Source organism: Cylas formicarius, unplaced genomic scaffold (assembly GCF_029955315.1).
Source record: "Cylas formicarius isolate icCylForm1 unplaced genomic scaffold, icCylForm1.1 PGA_scaffold_10__41_contigs__length_53128322, whole genome shotgun sequence".
Classification (NCBI taxonomy): domain Eukaryota; kingdom Metazoa; phylum Arthropoda; class Insecta; order Coleoptera; family Brentidae; genus Cylas; species Cylas formicarius.
In genome coordinates, this window is record NW_026844214.1 from 52,983,521 (window position 1) to 53,001,550 (window position 18,030).

Sequence of the window (18,030 nt, forward strand, 5' to 3'; positions counted from 1 at the left end):
CACTCATTCTCTCTATCTGTTACTTTCCACAATCCGAATTTACACTAGGCCCCCCAAAAATCTTGTAAAATTTTATCTGCTTAACTTCTTCGCGTTGTTCATATGGCTGAATTTTTTGGGAGATATATCGTGCGTTATTTGTATTAAAATTCTGTTTCCTTTTTACCTACTTCAAAAACGTAAGCGAGCATTTTTGGTTGTTTTATTAAACAAAAATTGATACTAAACAAGATCCGTCTCTCCGACCTCAGCCTCCTTTGATCACTCCCCAATTTTTTTTAATTAAGTATAGAAACCTCGTCGAACATATACATAATACTAGGTCAAAATGTTACGCGGTTACTCATTAAAGTCGCAATTCCGAAAGCTTCTTACCTATCTTTTTCCAGTCTTTTTTGTTTTATTTATCCGTATATGAAACACACATTGAACACAAAACTTAAACTCGTTGGCGATATTGCATTAAGCAACAAACGCGTATAACAGAAACGAACCCTTAACACAAACGCTTCTTTAAACTTCGACTGACACGTGAAACAACCCGCATTCCTACGAAAGGCAGGTAAACCAAGCAGGTCAAATTTTAAGCTACCCTCCAGTGTCGTCATAGGTTGGGGCATAGTAAATAGCGAATACAACAAAGCGGTAATTTATAATAATTTAATGTGCATTTTATTTAACTTAAGTTGTTTTGTAGAAAATGAGATATTTCTACAATTAATCAATATACTACGAGTACTTTTCCGCTTAATTACTATTTTTGAGAAACAAAAGGAAACGTTAGATTCCATTCAAACTTTTTCGGTTTTCATGATATCTCGCGTTTATTTAGAAGCTAATGGCCTGTGGCCTTAACCAGACGTTTCCAAAGCCTGGTTCTTAACAAACACGAAAAATAGAGTTATATTGCCACCGAAAATCTGAATTTATGTTTAAAAATGTAACTTCCCGTATTTAAACTATTGCCTGCATTGGCGCCTATATTTTATAGTTTTTTTTTTATCCTATTTTTTTTTGTTTTGTTTGCAAATGTGTCCATTTTTCGGGTACTGGATTTTTTTTTCTCAAATTATTACAAATTACTCAAAACGGAGTTAAAAAGAGACGAGGAGAAAAGGGAAGAACCCTTATTTCTCCGACACTGACCTCCGATGTTTATAAAAATTGACGCCTTGACACCCTCCCCGTGAATATTTTACAAAGGATTTTTAAAATTTAACTTCCAAATAACGCATACTCTCGCCTAGTGTCACAGTTTTGGGCCCCATTTTGCTATGGTTAGACAGGTTTATTCTTGTACATTGTCGGGACAAAAGAAGCATCTCCTTCATCCAAATTGACTTTTTCATACCTAATACAACAGCTGCCGGGCATCATCTCGCCTTAATTGTTTCTATTGAATTAATTTTAGTTACAAAAAATTAGATGATCGTCAAAATTGGCATAAAAAGATAATCAAGATTTAATTAAAACAAGAATATGCACAAAAGAAAAGAGATAAACTCCGACACGGGAAACAAGGAAATATCGCTGAAACGGCAACTGATCTAGCGCGCGCCTTTTTTAAAAATAATAATTTTTCAAAAGAATTCTAGGCTAAGCTAAATACCTGGTGCAACAAAATATTGAAGGATCTTCATGATCCTACCTGTGAGCGAGTAGAAAATTATTTGCAAAGAGGATAAAGGTATATCTTAATATAAATAGTTTCACTATTGATAATATGTCCCCTTTTAAAATGGCGCATTATTTGATACGTACTTTTTTTTTCTTGTCAGAGCTTGTCTAAAACAAAAGCGGGATGGATGGAGGTTCTCCGTCAGGTTTTTTTCCTGTCGAAACAAGTTTGTGCGGCGTTCGCTTTGGATCTGGGGAATGGGTGGGGTTATACATATATAAGCTATAAGAAATTTTAATTTTTTATTCAGTTTCCACTCATACAATTTCGTGATAAGTGCAGAGTGAGAAAAATGTCCGAAGTCGAAAATTATCCAACGCAAGCATTGGATTCGTGGGGAAGATTTGTGGTCAATGCGGAAATAATCCGCGAACAAAAATACATTTACGAGGTAGCAATTACGCTGCCGGAATTCGGACTAGAAATTACCTCAGGTCTTAGCCCAGCAAGAATCTTCGCTCCGGCAGTGAAAGTGAGCTTTCTCCCCTACGTTTTGTCGGAGAAAAGAAGCATTTCGTTCGACGAGATAGACTTCACAGAATTAATACAACAGCTTCCACTGTTATTGTTAGCAGGTCCGACTGGTAAAGTTATGTATTTAACCTGCTTCAAACTCAGCTGTCTACAATGTGATGGTGAAGTCTTGGTCAAGATTGAAAATAACGAGGGTATACTCTATATTTCGAAAGACTGGGTACAGGAATTAATTACCATAAGCAAATTGGTATTTAAAAGAATACGAGTACTGTCTCGTTTGAACTTTTACGAGTACTACGATAGAATATTGTATTTGACTATACATGAAAATTTGCTGGAAGACGCCAAAATCTTTCCGCATATAGAATATTTATGTTCTACAGAAGAGAGTGAGCAGAGCTACTGCATGGAGGACTACATGCGTTTTGGAAAAATGCAGATAAAACAAGATATCAACAAAAGGATAGCATGGGACATACCTGTGTTTTAATAGAAATTTACCTGTAAACTAATAATAATAAATGTTTTTTTAAAATTCAGTGTGTGTGTATGTTTTATCCTTACCCCCATAATAAATAGTAAAAAAAACAAGTAATTGCGTAAAATAACTTTATTAAAGAAAAAAAAAAATAACAACAAAATATAATCAAACAAAACATAGTACCACTGGAATGAAACCTTCAGAAATTACCCCAACAACGGAGATTCTCGCACATAATTTACCAAAAAAAAAATTTGCAGTGGAAAAGTCAAAGTTCAAAGCTGGCGATGCAGTGAGCATAATTCGCACAAAATCGGTTTTTGACAAAAGCTATGAAATTAATTGGACACCCCGAAAATTTCAAGATTGTTAAAGTAAGTGGTTCCTTCCCTCTTACGTATATTTTGGAAGATATGGAGGGGCGTTAAATCAAAGCTTCGTTTTATGAAGTCGATTTACAAAAACCGTACTACCAAATAGTCGATATCGACTATTTGGTAGTACGGTTTTTGTAAATCGACTTCATAAAACGAAGCTTTGATTTAACGCCCCTCCATATCTTCCAAAATATACGTAAGAGGGAAGGAACCACTTACTTTAACAATCTTGAAATTTTCGGGGTGTCCAATTAATTTCATAGCTTTTGTCAAAAACCGATTTTGTGCGAATTATGCTCACTGCATCGCCAGCTTTGAACTTTGACTTTTCCACTGCAAATTTTTTTTTTGGTAAATTATGTGCGAGAATCTCCGTTGTTGGGGTAATTTCTGAAGGTTTCATTCCAGTGGTACTATGTTTTGTTTGATTATATTTTGTTGTTATTTTTTTTTTTCTTTAATAAAGTTATTTTACGCAATTACTTGTTTTTTTTTACTATTTATTATGGGGGTAAGGATAAAACATACACACACACTGAATTTTAAAAAAACATTTATTATTATTAGTTTACAGGTAAATTTCTATTAAAACACAGGTATGTCCCATGCTATCCTTTTGTTGATATCTTGTTTTATCTGCATTTTTCCAAAACGCATGTAGTCCTCCATGCAGTAGCTCTGCTCACTCTCTTCTGTAGAACATAAATATTCTATATGCGGAAAGATTTTGGCGTCTTCCAGCAAATTTTCATGTATAGTCAAATACAATATTCTATCGTAGTACTCGTAAAAGTTCAAACGAGACAGTACTCGTATTCTTTTAAATACCAATTTGCTTATGGTAATTAATTCCTGTACCCAGTCTTTCGAAATATAGAGTATACCCTCGTTATTTTCAATCTTGACCAAGACTTCACCATCACATTGTAGACAGCTGAGTTTGAAGCAGGTTAAATACATAACTTTACCAGTCGGACCTGCTAACAATAACAGTGGAAGCTGTTGTATTAATTCTGTGAAGTCTATCTCGTCGAACGAAATGCTTCTTTTCTCCGACAAAACGTAGGGGAGAAAGCTCACTTTCACTGCCGGAGCGAAGATTCTTGCTGGGCTAAGACCTGAGGTAATTTCTAGTCCGAATTCCGGCAGCGTAATTGCTACCTCGTAAATGTATTTTTGTTCGCGGATTATTTCCGCATTGACCACAAATCTTCCCCACGAATCCAATGCTTGCGTTGGATAATTTTCGACTTCGGACATTTTTCTCACTCTGCACTTATCACGAAATTGTATGAGTGGAAACTGAATAAAAAATTAAAATTTCTTATAGCTTATATATGTATAACCCCACCCATTCCCCAGATCCAAAGCGAACGCCGCACAAACTTGTTTCGACAGGAAAAAAACCTGACGGAGAACCTCCATCCATCAAGCTTTTGTTTTAGACAAGCTCTGACAAGAAAAAAAAAGTACGTATCAAATAATGCGCCATTTTAAAAGGGGACATATTATCAATAGTGAAACTATTTATATTAAGATATACCTTTATCCTCTTTGCAAATAATTTTCTACTCGCTCACAGGTAGGATCATGAAGATCCTTCAATATTTTGTTGCACCAGGTATTTAGCTTAGCCTAGAATTCTTTTGAAAAATTATTATTTTTAAAAAAGGCGCGCGCTAGATCAGTTGCCGTTTCAGCGATATTTCCTTGTTTCCCGTGTCGGAGTTTATCTCTTTTCTTTTGTGCATATTCTTGTTTTAATTAAATCTTGATTATCTTTTTATGCCAATTTTGACGATCATCTAATTTTTTGTAACTAAAATTAATTCAATAGAAACAATTAAGGCGAGATGATGCCCGGCAGCTGTTGTATTAGGTATGAAAAAGTCAATTTGGATGAAGGAGATGCTTCTTTTGTCCCGACAATGTACAAGAATAAACCTGTCTAACATAGCAAAATGGGGCCCAAAACTGTGACACTAGGCGAGAGTATGCGTTATTTGGAAGTTAAATTTTAAAAATCCTTTGTAAAATATTCACGGGGAGGGTGTCAAGGCGTCAATTTTTATAAACATCGGAGGTCAGTGTCGGAGAAATAAGGGTTCTTCCCTTTTCTCCTCGTCTCTTTTTAACTCCGTTTTGAGTAATTTGTAATAATTTGAGAAAAAAAAATCCAGTACCCGAAAAATGGACACATTTGCAAACAAAACAAAAAAAAATAGGATAAAAAAAAAACTATAAAATATAGGCGCCAATGCAGGCAATAGTTTAAATACGGGAAGTTACATTTTTAAACATAAATTCAGATTTTCGGTGGCAATATAACTCTATTTTTCGTGTTTGTTAAGAACCAGGCTTTGGAAACGTCTGGTTAAGGCCACAGGCCATTAGCTTCTAAATAAACGCGAGATATCATGAAAACCGAAAAAGTTTGAATGGAATCTAACGTTTCCTTTTGTTTCTCAAAAATAGTAATTAAGCGGAAAAGTACTCGTAGTATATTGATTAATTGTAGAAATATCTCATTTTCTACAAAACAACTTAAGTTAAATAAAATGCACATTAAATTATTATAAATTACCGCTTTGTTGTATTCGCTATTTACTATGCCCCAACCTATGACGACACTGGAGGGTAGCTTAAAATTTGACCTGCTTGGTTTACCTGCCTTTCGTAGGAATGCGGGTTGTTTCACGTGTCAGTCGAAGTTTAAAGAAGCGTTTGTGTTAAGGGTTCGTTTCTGTTATACGCGTTTGTTGCTTAATGCAATATCGCCAACGAGTTTAAGTTTTGTGTTCAATGTGTGTTTCATATACGGATAAATAAAACAAAAAAGACTGGAAAAAGATAGGTAAGAAGCTTTCGGAATTGCGACTTTAATGAGTAACCGCGTAACATTTTGACCTAGTATTATGTATATGTTCGACGAGGTTTCTATACTTAATTAAAAAAAATTGGGGAGTGATCAAAGGAGGCTGAGGTCGGAGAGACGGATCTTGTTTAGTATCAATTTTTGTTTAATAAAACAACCAAAAATGCTCGCTTACGTTTTTGAAGTAGGTAAAAAGGAAACAGAATTTTAATACAAATAACGCACGATATATCTCCCAAAAAATTCAGCCATATGAACAACGCGAAGAAGTTAAGCAGATAAAATTTTACAAGATTTTTGGGGGGCCTAGTGTAAATTCGGATTGTGGAAAGTAACAGATAGAGAGAATGAGTGACCTATATAGAAAAACAGAGACAGAAAGGTAGATTTATTTAAACGTTTCTCAATCATCCACCCATCGGAGATAATAAATAACATTCGCTAGTTTTTTTTTTGCATGTATTGAGTTCAGTTCGGAATAGAAATATGTCAATAGTAACAATTTAAATATGGTAATTTTTGGGGATTGTTATACGTCCGCCAGCGTATTAAAAATATGGTTTTAGGGGTTAGAACTTTTAAGTTTCAAGAAAAAAAAACTCATGTTGAAATTTTTGTATTCGGAAGCTTCTGTTGTTTATTAATTTATAGACACTGGAAAATATAAAAATAAAACATCCTACAGTTGACATACGTGCCCTCTTAAACTCGAAAAGAGCTAATTTATCTTAGAAGAGTACGTATTTTTGGTAAAATAGATATTTTTTATATTAAATATTTGACCGATCAATGTAATTCGTCAAGCAGAAACCGAGAAGAAAAGTGACGCTTGTGGTGTTTGCTGACAATCCGACCCTGCTTCGTGTACAAATGCAATGACATTTCGGCAGGGCTATAGGCTACGAAACCTTTCAAACTCGAAAAGGACGAACTGTTTTAAAGAAAAAAGGTACTTCATTTTTGGTAAAAGTAATAGATAATTTTTTTTTTCGCTAAATATTCCACAGATCAATGTAACTCGTCAAGCAGAATCCGAGAAGAAAAGTGACCGGGGGTGCTGTTTGCTTACAATCCGACCCTGCTTCGTGTACAAATGCAATGCCATTTCGGCAGGGCTATAGGCTACGAAACCTTTCGAACTCGAAAAGGCGCTACTAATTTTGAATAGGTACTTAATATTGGGTAAAAGTAATAGATAAGATTGTTTTACATTAAATATTTGACAGATCGATGTAACTCGTCAAGCGGAATCCGAGAAGAAAAATGACGGATGTGCTGTTTGCTGATAGTCCAGAACGGCTTCGTGTACAAATGCATGGCGGGGAGACCAGAAAGTTTTCGAAACTGCGTGAGTGGAAGTCTGCGTTGGACAAATTTTGAAAATATCTGAAGGTTTAACGAATTTTGGAGAATTCGACAGAGCTACAGACTACGAAACCTTTCGAAACGAACACACGTGTCCTGTTGAACTTGAAAAAAGACGAAATTATTTTTAAAAAGGTATATTGTTGCTAAATAATAGATTTTTTTTAATTAAAATATTTGACAGATCATGGTAACTCGTGAAGCAACATCTCAGAATTGAATCGGGGAACGAGGAATCAAAAAAAGGTTAACAATTTGGATCATTTTGGAAGATACATACGCCGCGCTTTTCAAAGCGGACAGACGTCCAACTGAAACGAACACACGTGTCCTGTTGAACTTGAAAAAAGACGAAATTATTTTAAAAAGGTATATTGTTGCTAAATAATAGATTTTTTTTTAATTAAAATATTTGACAGATCATGGTAACTCGTGAAGCAACATCTCAGAATTGAATCGGGGAGTTGTGTATTTGCTGGCAATCCGGGCCTGCTTGGATCATTTTGGAAGATACATACGCCTGCGCTTTTCAAAGCGGACAGACGTGCCCGTGTCCCACTTGACAAAGGCGGAATTATTTTAGGAAAGGTATATTATTTGTAAAAAAAAAATATACAATTTTTAAGTAACATATTTGACAGACCATGGCAACTAGTAAAGCAGAATCCGAGAATTCAATCGGCGGCTGTATGTTGACTGACAAGAATATAATTGCTGTTAATCCGGCCCTGCTTCTTGTACAAATGCATAGTGGGGAGACATGAACATTTTTCGAAATTGCGGCCCTATCCTCTTGGGATTCTACGTTGGACAAATTCTGAAAACGACCCAGAAATATAATTGGTGAGAAAATAGTTTTTTTTGTTGTGTTAACAGTTAACAATTTTTTTATTTTGGAAATAAGGGGTTTCAGTGTGTACTGGTAATAGTGAATCAATTTAATGACCTCAGCATCTCTAAACCCACATCTTGAGACGCGTTAACGATCCGGATCGAGTTACGTCGGGTAATTGTGTCACTTTTTTAATTAAAAAATGAAAGAGATGTACCTACCATACTTTAGAAACCCCTACTCCCCTTTGGAGGTGATGAAATAAGTTTTGGCATAAAATATAAGTTCCTCGTATTACTTTGATATAAGTATAAGTCTTGCCTGTTTTTTTTTTTAAAAGGAGGTTCAAACCCGTGCGAGGTGAGGTTTGATATATGAAACAGACCAGTCATGGGGACACGAGATATGGAAAGTTTCAGCGTAGTCGTCGCCACATTGCTGCCAACACTGCATATATAAGGAATCACGAACCATTCAGGTAAAATTTTGAAAACACATATTTATGGCAATATAGAACCTCTCTTTTTTTTAACAGGAATATTGAGACTTAGACCAGTATCTTTTTAAGTAGGCATGTGGGGTAAAGAAGACGCAGAAGCTTCAGTCGGGTACCATCGGTAACGTAGGCGATTGATATATTTCCACCACTACATATGTTGGATTGGAATTTCCCATTTGATGCTTTGACTGACTAAATGAGGAAACTTGGAGGTAAGCTCTTACGGAATTCTATCGAAATATGTTTAGTAACATATTGGTGCATTACTCTGTCTTCCAGTCAGTTTCACATAAACTTTGCACGTATTATAGAAATGCCACCTAGTTTTTTTGTGTTAATATTATTGAAAGTAGTAGCTGGTAGCTGTAGTCGTAAGCCCAGAGAGTCTCTGTTTTGAACATAATACACAAAATTGGGCGTTCAAAAACAATAGACTGCATGCCTTTTAGAGTCGGCGTAAACTATGGTCATATACCCCTGATCAAATTCAAAACTAGAAAATCGTTGTGTCTCTGCATTAAAAATAATAGTAAAATTTATTGTAGGCACCTAGTAGAGTATCGAAAATTTCCATTTTTAGTGCCAAATTGGTTACTCCAGTAAATTCCAACTGTTCTAATTTTTTTTAATAATTTATGATGTTAGTGAGTTTCATTGCAATTATTTGTTACTTAAATTTTCTGCGTATTAAACCTTAATTAACAATACGCTATTCGTTAACGCAGGTAGAATTAATGACGCTGACTGACCTGATTTTGTCCAGGGGGGCGTAGTACGGTAGTTTGTACTGTGATGTTTGGTAGTTTGGCAGTGAGCTCTCATTTATGAAACTGGGGAATGTTTCGTTATCTTCAAATCGTAAACACGTATCATTAGAATTATATTTTTAAAATATTGATTAGGACATGTACTAAGTAACTAAATGCTCTAGCAAAAATATTCACACATATTGCGGAAAACGTACAAATTTAAATTAGAGAAAATTAACTATTTTTAGAGGTTGGTTTTTCAAAAAGGTGGGGATTTAGTTAAAGAACAGATAGAGACTAAAGGGAAGCTCTATGAGAAAAGTTAGAATTAAAAAGTCGATGTTTTCGTGTCATAGCGAAAGATGGATTATTATTAAAAATAATACTTGCATTAATTGTTGTCACCATTTGTGAAAAATATGGAAAATATCCTCTAGGTTCGCATACCTTTTTTTAAATTTTTTTAAGGTGGCTAACAAAATACACAGACAGAAAAGTTTAGATCCTGTTCGTTAATGTAGCGCATAGAAAAAAATTAGAAAAGAGAACGTTTCGTGTATGGCATACGTAGTTAGTACGGAATATTAATCTGAAGGCTGCAAGACAGTGAAAGAGTGATGCGCTTAAGTGTGGTTCAGAGGGGTTATTTGGGCTGTAGAAGTTTTTCTTTGAACAGGGTTCAAATAGCGTCTCCTAGAGCGTTAGCAGAGAAGAGTATTACAGTATTTAATATAAGCGTCCAGATTTCATTATTGTTGAGATTGCATAGAAACACACTTTCATGTAGTAGTCGCAGCAGCTTTAAAGTATATGACTTTTTAGTTAAGATGCCTTTCGAGTTTGCTTTATGGCTTGATAGGAAATTAAAGGGTAGATACAGATAAGTTACGAAAAAAAGTATGTACACTATCCTCAAAGATCAGCAATAAATAAAAGAAATTGATGAAATAGTAAAGTTGACTGCGATATCTTAAAATCATCAATAAGATAGATAAATTAAATTAATTTTGAAAATATTAAATAATAAAAACAAATAATAAAAATAGCAAAGAAAATCAAAATCATCAATAAGATAGACAAATTAATTTTGTAAATATTAAATAATAAAAATAAAATTATAATAGTAAAGAAAGCCTACCACGGCCACATACACATAATATTTTCGACATATGAACTTTTCCCAGATAAATAGTCAAATATTTCACGATACCTTAAAACAGAAGCATGCGGAAATATGTATGAAGTTAACGCACGGTAGATTGCTTAGTAAATTAAAAAGGTATATGGTTTCTAATATCCTACTTTATTAATGAAAATTTTAACCAGCTTTTTGTTTTGCAGATATTATTGGTGGTGCCTGCCAGCTTCCAGTTCCGAGAAAAGAAATCCAACACTTTTCGTCTTTATTTCCCCTGTCCTTTGTGCGCAATAAAAGTACAGTTTGTACCCGCGTGGGTACACATTCGCAGAACTATATGTTTTTAAAATAAATGTTTTGGTCAATATTCACTAGGTGGGGTTACCTTATTAAAGAAAATCTTATTCCAAGAGGGTACACTAGTTTACATTCGAACCGCTAGAGGGTGCAGATGGTCACGCGAACAATATGATCAAGTCTCATTGACGCCATTGCTTTTCTTAGGGGTGGGAAAATATCTGGGCTCTGATTGGCTTCGCCGCCATCGCAAACTAGAGGTGGGGAGATTGATTAAACCCCATTGGTGCTTGCTTATCCAATGGGAGCCAGTTTCAAGGGATTATGGGTAAAGGGGGAGGAGCTAGAGAGTCGTGGGTAAGGAGGACACGCCCACAAAAGGGAGAGGAGTGGGGGAAGCCTATATTGTACTTATTCACTACTATGGCCGCTTTACCAAAAGCAATTACATACGCAAAACGTGCGCGGTTATTAATTGCTCTGGTAATTGTCCCCAACGCGGGCCTGCCCAGCTTAATCGTTCCGTGATATAACGTATTTTGTCGAAGCCTTGTTTTTTTTTCCGATTAATTGCGACGGGAAGCACGCGATAGAAAACAAACCCGGCGGATACGTAACGATTTTGACATTTCATCAAAATTAAGGCGGGTCTCTCGATAATTAGACGTAATAGCGTACGATTTGTGGCCGGGGAACCATCTCACGGTCATAGCTTTGATTATGGTGATCGGATCTCGTTTTTCCCAGTTCCTGATTATTTAATGAACATACGAAAATTTTAATATGTAAATTATACACATTGGGGAACTCAGGGCGAAACCCTTGAGAATATATCTTGATTGTTAAAGAAGAAACATTATATTCGGTATTAGATAAAAATTCTAAATTATCATTAACAAAAGATAGATAGACAACATTTAGTGTGACAATGCAAAATCTATATATGTAAAAATCAATTGCTCTTCGTTAGTCTCGCTAAAACTGGAGAACGGCAGAACGGATTTATCTTATCTTGGAATAGATGTTCGTGGAGGTCTAGGAAAGGTTTAAAAGATGAGAAAAATTGTAATAATTGCCGGGAAACCCCTTAAAACAGCCCTTTTCTTTTTCCCATATAAACGATGCATTAAACCACGAGCTGCGATGCGAACAGAACGACATTGAAGCATTGGCCGAAACAGTTCGTACAAATGTTCCACAATTAAATTAACAACAAAGGTTTGCTTATAACACTTTGATAGAAGCCGTCAACAGTGGATCTGGTGGAATTTATTTCCTTGATGCTCCCGGAGGAACCGGAAAAACGTTCTCAAGTTCAAACATATTGAGAAAGAAATAGGAGTAAAAATATCCTAGTAGTATACAGTGGAAAATAAGCAAAAGGTAAGGAAAATTTCCTGAAATCAGACATTTCCTATAGCAGATATAAGAACAGTTAAGTAAAGCAAGTATGTCACATGAATTCTCGGAGGCAGTGGTTAGTCTGGTTTCGAACAAATTATTGATTGAACAAACTGTGATTGCGATGTAGATACTCGCACTAAATGCGCAAATACACTACTTAGGATCTAACGGCAATTTGATATGATCAAGTATATAGGCATATAATCAGTAAGGCCCGGGGATTTATATGCAAAAGCAATTACTTGAGATATGCGCATTAAAACCTCGAAATGTACGGCAACATATGCAAAATATGCAACGTAAATAAAACAAAACAAAAATCAACAAGTGGAGTCGTTTTTATTTATCTACATAATATTTATACCTGTTTACACACATAAATTAAATTTTGTAACACTTACTTAAAAGATTGTTACCATGCACAATTTAGAATTATTTTAATCCATACAGGGGTACCTCAAAAAATATAATTTGTTTTGAATTCTTATCAACATTTTTCAACGTTTTCTTATTAATACTGATACATAACTAAATTTAAGAAAATTCTGGATTTTATTAAATGACACACTATATACATTATTTTTGTTGAAAGATCTGACGGAGATTTTTTACATAATCATTACTAACAGAAATCGATCGGTGGAGGTGGATGCATTGCATGGCCCCCTCGATCATGTGACTTGACACCTCTAGATTTATTTTTACGGGTATATGTTAAAGATCGTGTTTATGTGAACCCCGCTGCAACACCGGAATATATGGAATATAGTCAAAGAAAATATACGAAAAAGATTAAGCTTTATAATAATTATATCAAATATTTTGAACCCAGTTCTGTTCTACTATTTTGGAAAAAATTTGGGGCCATTTGTTGCAATTACAAAAGATGTCCTAAACAAATTAACATATTTCCAATAATGAATGTTTAGATTCTTATTATTATTACAGCTTTTTGCTTCATTATTATTGCCATATTAGGATCATGTTCTTAAGTTTAAGCTACACTTCGCCGTTTGAAATGTGTAACGCAATAATTTAAAATATCTCAATAAAGACTAGTATTAATATAATTATGTTATTTTTTCTACGGTTCCAACATAGTTCTTTCTGCTGTCCACGGAGACTATAATATTTACATGTTGACAGTAATAACTGTTCAATATATATTTCTGCTGAAAATTCTCCACCAATCAGTCAAAGTAGCCTCCGTTCCCAGGACCTTATAAACTATTGACCTTAAAATTTTCCCTACTTGTACTGAATCGAAATTGTTTCAAGGATTAATTGGTCATTATTTTCTTCGCAATTGAATTTTCATTAGTCACTACTGGCTTCGGGGTCAAGAAAAGTGCTTCCTCGTTTGTTTGCATCCTTGAGGGAGCATTTTCACGTTGCTTATTAAATTATTAGCCAGCGGGAACTTATTTCTTGTCACTAGCAAGACACTTGGAGTGAGTTGATTTAGGATAAAATAGTTTCAAATGTTTTGTATAATATTCGGTAAAACTAACCAAAACTACAGTTATTTTATTTGTTTAAGAGACTACATCAACTAAATTATTATATAGTGAAAAATTTATAAGGAATATATTGTTTTTTTTTTTGTTAAAAAAGGTATACCCGAAACAGATTCACCGTTTGAAAGAGAAGTATGAGAAATGAAATCTAAATATGCACGATGAGCAAAAATATGCGTTTTTCGCAAGCTGACATGTTTAATCCGACGTAGAGCGTGGGCACTTTATTAGGGGCCACAAACTACTGACTTTAGAACAAAAAGTTTATACAAAAGTTAGGGTGTTGGTGGTGCTGGACAAACCATAGTTTTAAAATTTTAAATGGAAGACCCTATATATTTTTACATTTTTAGAATCCTTGTCAAAAATAATGTAATGGAACTGCGGCGATCGATTGGTGGACTTAAACACTCGCAGGATTTTTTGATTATTTAATTTAACATGACTTCACAATTACTGTACTGTAAGTACTGAAACTACTAACTCTGGATACTAATGCCAAGTACAGGCTCTAAGTACTGACTGTCTATAAGTACGTTTTAATATGTACAAACAAAACAATGGATAAGCTCGGGAAAAACGTTAAAATATACATGATAAGCAACGGAAAATGATCAGAATTTGCGTATAACAATTAAGAAGCAATTACATGAATACGATCTTTAACTATCGCTACAAATATTTATTCTTACAATCTAGGATGACGAATTTAACATACATATTTTTGGGAACAGACGATTATAGGAAAAATACAGTTATATACAGGGTGTTAAAATAATACTTATACATAATAGTTGCAAAAGTACATTACAATAAAGATAACTTTTATAGAAACTACTTATTCGAATTTTGTGTAGTTTAGACAGAAATTGATATTTCATATTTTTCATATTTTTAGTAGTATATCCAGGTGCTTCTCCTCTGTTAGAACTTGTCGCGATCATTTCTTGGACGTTAGCAAAAGGCTACCATCTTGCCGTAACTGTGCATAAATTGTTCGAAATAGCTTCTTCTCTGGAATCCGAATTATAGGAAACTTTCTTTGATACTCTCTAAGAGCCAGAGCTGGACTTTTCGAGTTCGATAAAAAATATTCAAGCATATCTTTTTTTTTTCTTTCACCGTATACATTTTTAACTTGATTAAAATAGCATCTGTCAAACTCTGACTCTTAATTATCACTTAAAACAATTTTTATAATAAAACAAGTTTTATAATAAAATTATTGTGCCATTAAAAAAAATGGGAGTTTTCTACTGTGAATGAAAACTTTATTTGAATAGGCGAAATTTTAATAAATTGTGCCATCATTCGTCGAAGCAATCAATAAAATCAAATGAAATATACGGAAGATAAAATTATAAAATTCTTTCAAATAATTAGCTGTCAGTATTTTTCGCCAACGAATTTATTCCTAAAAATTTAGAAAACAATTAAATTTAGGTAGGTAAACTAATGTCGGTCAGGCACTTATCGAACACCCTGCATATGTAAAAAATAAATAATTTAAAAATTTAATTTGCACCATAAAACTTTTGTATAAACTTTTTTTTTTCTAAAATCCTGAGAAAAGGTACAGGCCCCTAATAAAGTGTCCACCCTGTACATTTCAGAATCTATTCCGAATACCAACGACACGCTTATTAAAACTAGTTCCTGCTGACGTCGCCGGCCATGTTAACATTGTTCCGACGGGCTTTACTACGACGCGACAAGTGTAAAGCGAGGAAAAAGTTATCTCGAATTGATTAAATTTACAAGGTTGGTCGATTTTACGCGCGTTTGTGGGCTACAACTACAAAGTATCATGCTTGTAATCGCGTTGTATCGGTTTTGAATTCCGCGTCGTAATAATACCGATAAATTCAGGCATATCGACGTATATTTTAGTGGTCCGACTGAGACGACGAACTCCTACCAGTGACGACTCAATTGGGTTCTTGAAAGGTTGATTTATGTTGCCCAAATAATTACCCCCGCAGGATATCTCACGACGGGGTGTATCGGATGGCCAAAATGTTACAACTGCGCTCTACCTTTCCTCGTGTAAGCGTAGCGATCGATAAATACTCAAATTCCTTAGCGGGGGTCTTTTATATCGATATCGGACCACACAGGACGGCCTGTCATCGCAATAAGCTATACAAAATGTTTTGTAATTTTCAATCTTTGAGTCCATTTTAAAAAGAAAACTTCATATGAACATATGTCCTTAATTTTTGATATACAGGCTACCAGTAACGCTATTAAGAAAAAAATCGGACGGGAGAAAAAGCTGCCAATTATTTTTCTGGAACGGAGGGCGCAATAGCCATTTTTGGCGCAATATTAATAATACTTGGAGTGCTGCTTTAGAGCCTAGTCGAATTTAGATCTTTTTTGTTAGATGCTGAAGTGTGGAAAAATTCCATTACATATTAAAGGACAGGCAGGACATTCTTTCACTTCTTATTAGTGATGAAAATAATCCACATGCGCAAATAAAATCGAGTTTATGTTGCGAGTAACGGCATCTCAGTTTTCTCGTCAAATAGTCAGTACCACGGTACCCTTTTTCCCAGATGCGAGCACTACAGAACATAACAAATTACCCAAAGTCAAGGTCACTCCATTTAAGCGGCCGCTAATTGAATTTCTAATTGGTAGATTGGCCGATTAGATCCGCCAGATTACCCCGACCATAAGATTATCTCAAATATTCAGTAATAAGGACAAGATTGCCCCATTAAAAATCTAACCATAATTGGATTGCTTTAAAAAATGGTAAATTCCTATCGTTAGCATATTCGAGAAACCATAAAACTCGAGGAACGCTAATTCGATTCGTTTCCAGTGGCGGAAACCAAGAATTTCCGATTTAAGGCGGAATTTTTGAAAAACGATGGGCAGTCTCGAAACTGGGGGTACTAGACAACAAAATACTATCAGTTCATTTGAAGTTTTTATTATTGTTACCAAAACTGTTATTATGAAATCAATTTTTGCATTAGTTGAGGAATCGAACTCGTTAATGTTAGCAATTTGGACTAAGCAAAAACCGACGCAGAAGGAATACAGACGTTTTGTAAAAAGCAACTTTTGATATGTGGTCAGTGAAGTTTTGAATGTAAGAAAGGACAACAATAGCTACCGTTAGATCTGATTTTGTATTATAATCTGAGTGCGTAGAGACGAGTGATTTTAGAGTCATGAGGGATGACAGATTTTTTCACGTGTTCTGATACAGAAGAAGCCTTGATAATAGATTTAAGGTAGCTTTTTATAGATGATGTAAGCTCTTTTTTAAGTAGGCGATAGGATCCGCCTGTAAGAATATCCTGAATTTTTTTAGAACCCAGAAAATTTGTAAATAATATTACAGTAGTCTGTGGAAATTTCTTTGAAAAATATTTTTTTTCATTCATCCCTGTGCATCTATTAAGCATCTATAAAAAAATCAGAAAAAATACCTCAAGCCATACGGACATATAAACACAAATAGAAGCAAGGTTTCAAATTCCTAGTTGTCTGACTTATTTCTCGGAAATTTGCTTAAATAAAGTAAAGCTTATATTTTTTGATATTACACAAAAGGAAAGAGAGTAGGGATTCGGCGGATGATAATATCATAAATGTGGATACATAGTAAAACAAGTTTTTGATCTTTTTAAGAAGTTAAGCACAAAAAAATGCAAAAATCTGAATTGCAACGTCTACGCCGTCATGAATACCAGATTTTTCTGACTCATGCTGTTTGATAGAGCAACCATGCAGCACTATCAATACTCCATGCATTTTTTTTACTGTTGACTTTTCTAAGCCTAAGACATCCTGTACTAATAAGCCTGAGGCCCGACGTAACCAAGACTCTTCTTATTCTTGATCTGTAATGTGCAAATGAATGGAAGAAAAATCAGGCTTTAACTTCCTCAACCTTCCTTTTCTATTTTCGTATTCCGAATTTTTTTTTCTCTCTCACTGAAAGAAATTAAAAGTGAGATGAAGCGACTCTGCGAGTTTCTTTTCCAGTTTGTTTAGCTGGATACGGTTCGGAATAAGTTCAAGGTGTCCCAAATGCAAAGTTGAGAGATTCTGGACAAGAAGCAAATCTGGTTTTAACATCGTATTTCTTAGGAACTTTCGTTATGTGGTCAGTGATGTTTTGAATATAAGAGTGGATTAATTTGTTCTTAATTTTATAAGAAATGACTTAGAATGTACGATCTTCAACTAAAAGTTACAACTGTATTCTAAGGAACTGATATTATCTACTAGTATGAATTGTATTATTATTGTGTATTGTATTTGTGTTTTATGTAATACGTGCATTGTAAATAAAATTACAAAAATATAAATAATGTA

General features: G+C 34.5%; 1 protein-coding gene and 1 long non-coding RNA gene across 2 annotated transcripts in view; one reads left to right on the forward strand and one right to left on the reverse strand.

Annotated features, from left to right (window-relative positions):
• Window positions 1-18,030, reverse strand: part of LOC132697311 (protein Wnt-7b) — a 129,468-nt gene that overhangs the window by 76,693 nt on the left and 34,745 nt on the right. The window lies entirely within an intron of this gene.
• Window positions 6,954-10,873, forward strand: LOC132707665 (uncharacterized). Its single transcript, XR_009619767.1, has 6 exons — window positions 6,954-7,388; window positions 7,438-7,841; window positions 7,895-8,096; window positions 8,426-8,563; window positions 8,621-8,796; window positions 10,675-10,873. It is a non-coding gene; the product is annotated as an uncharacterized LOC132707665 (long non-coding RNA).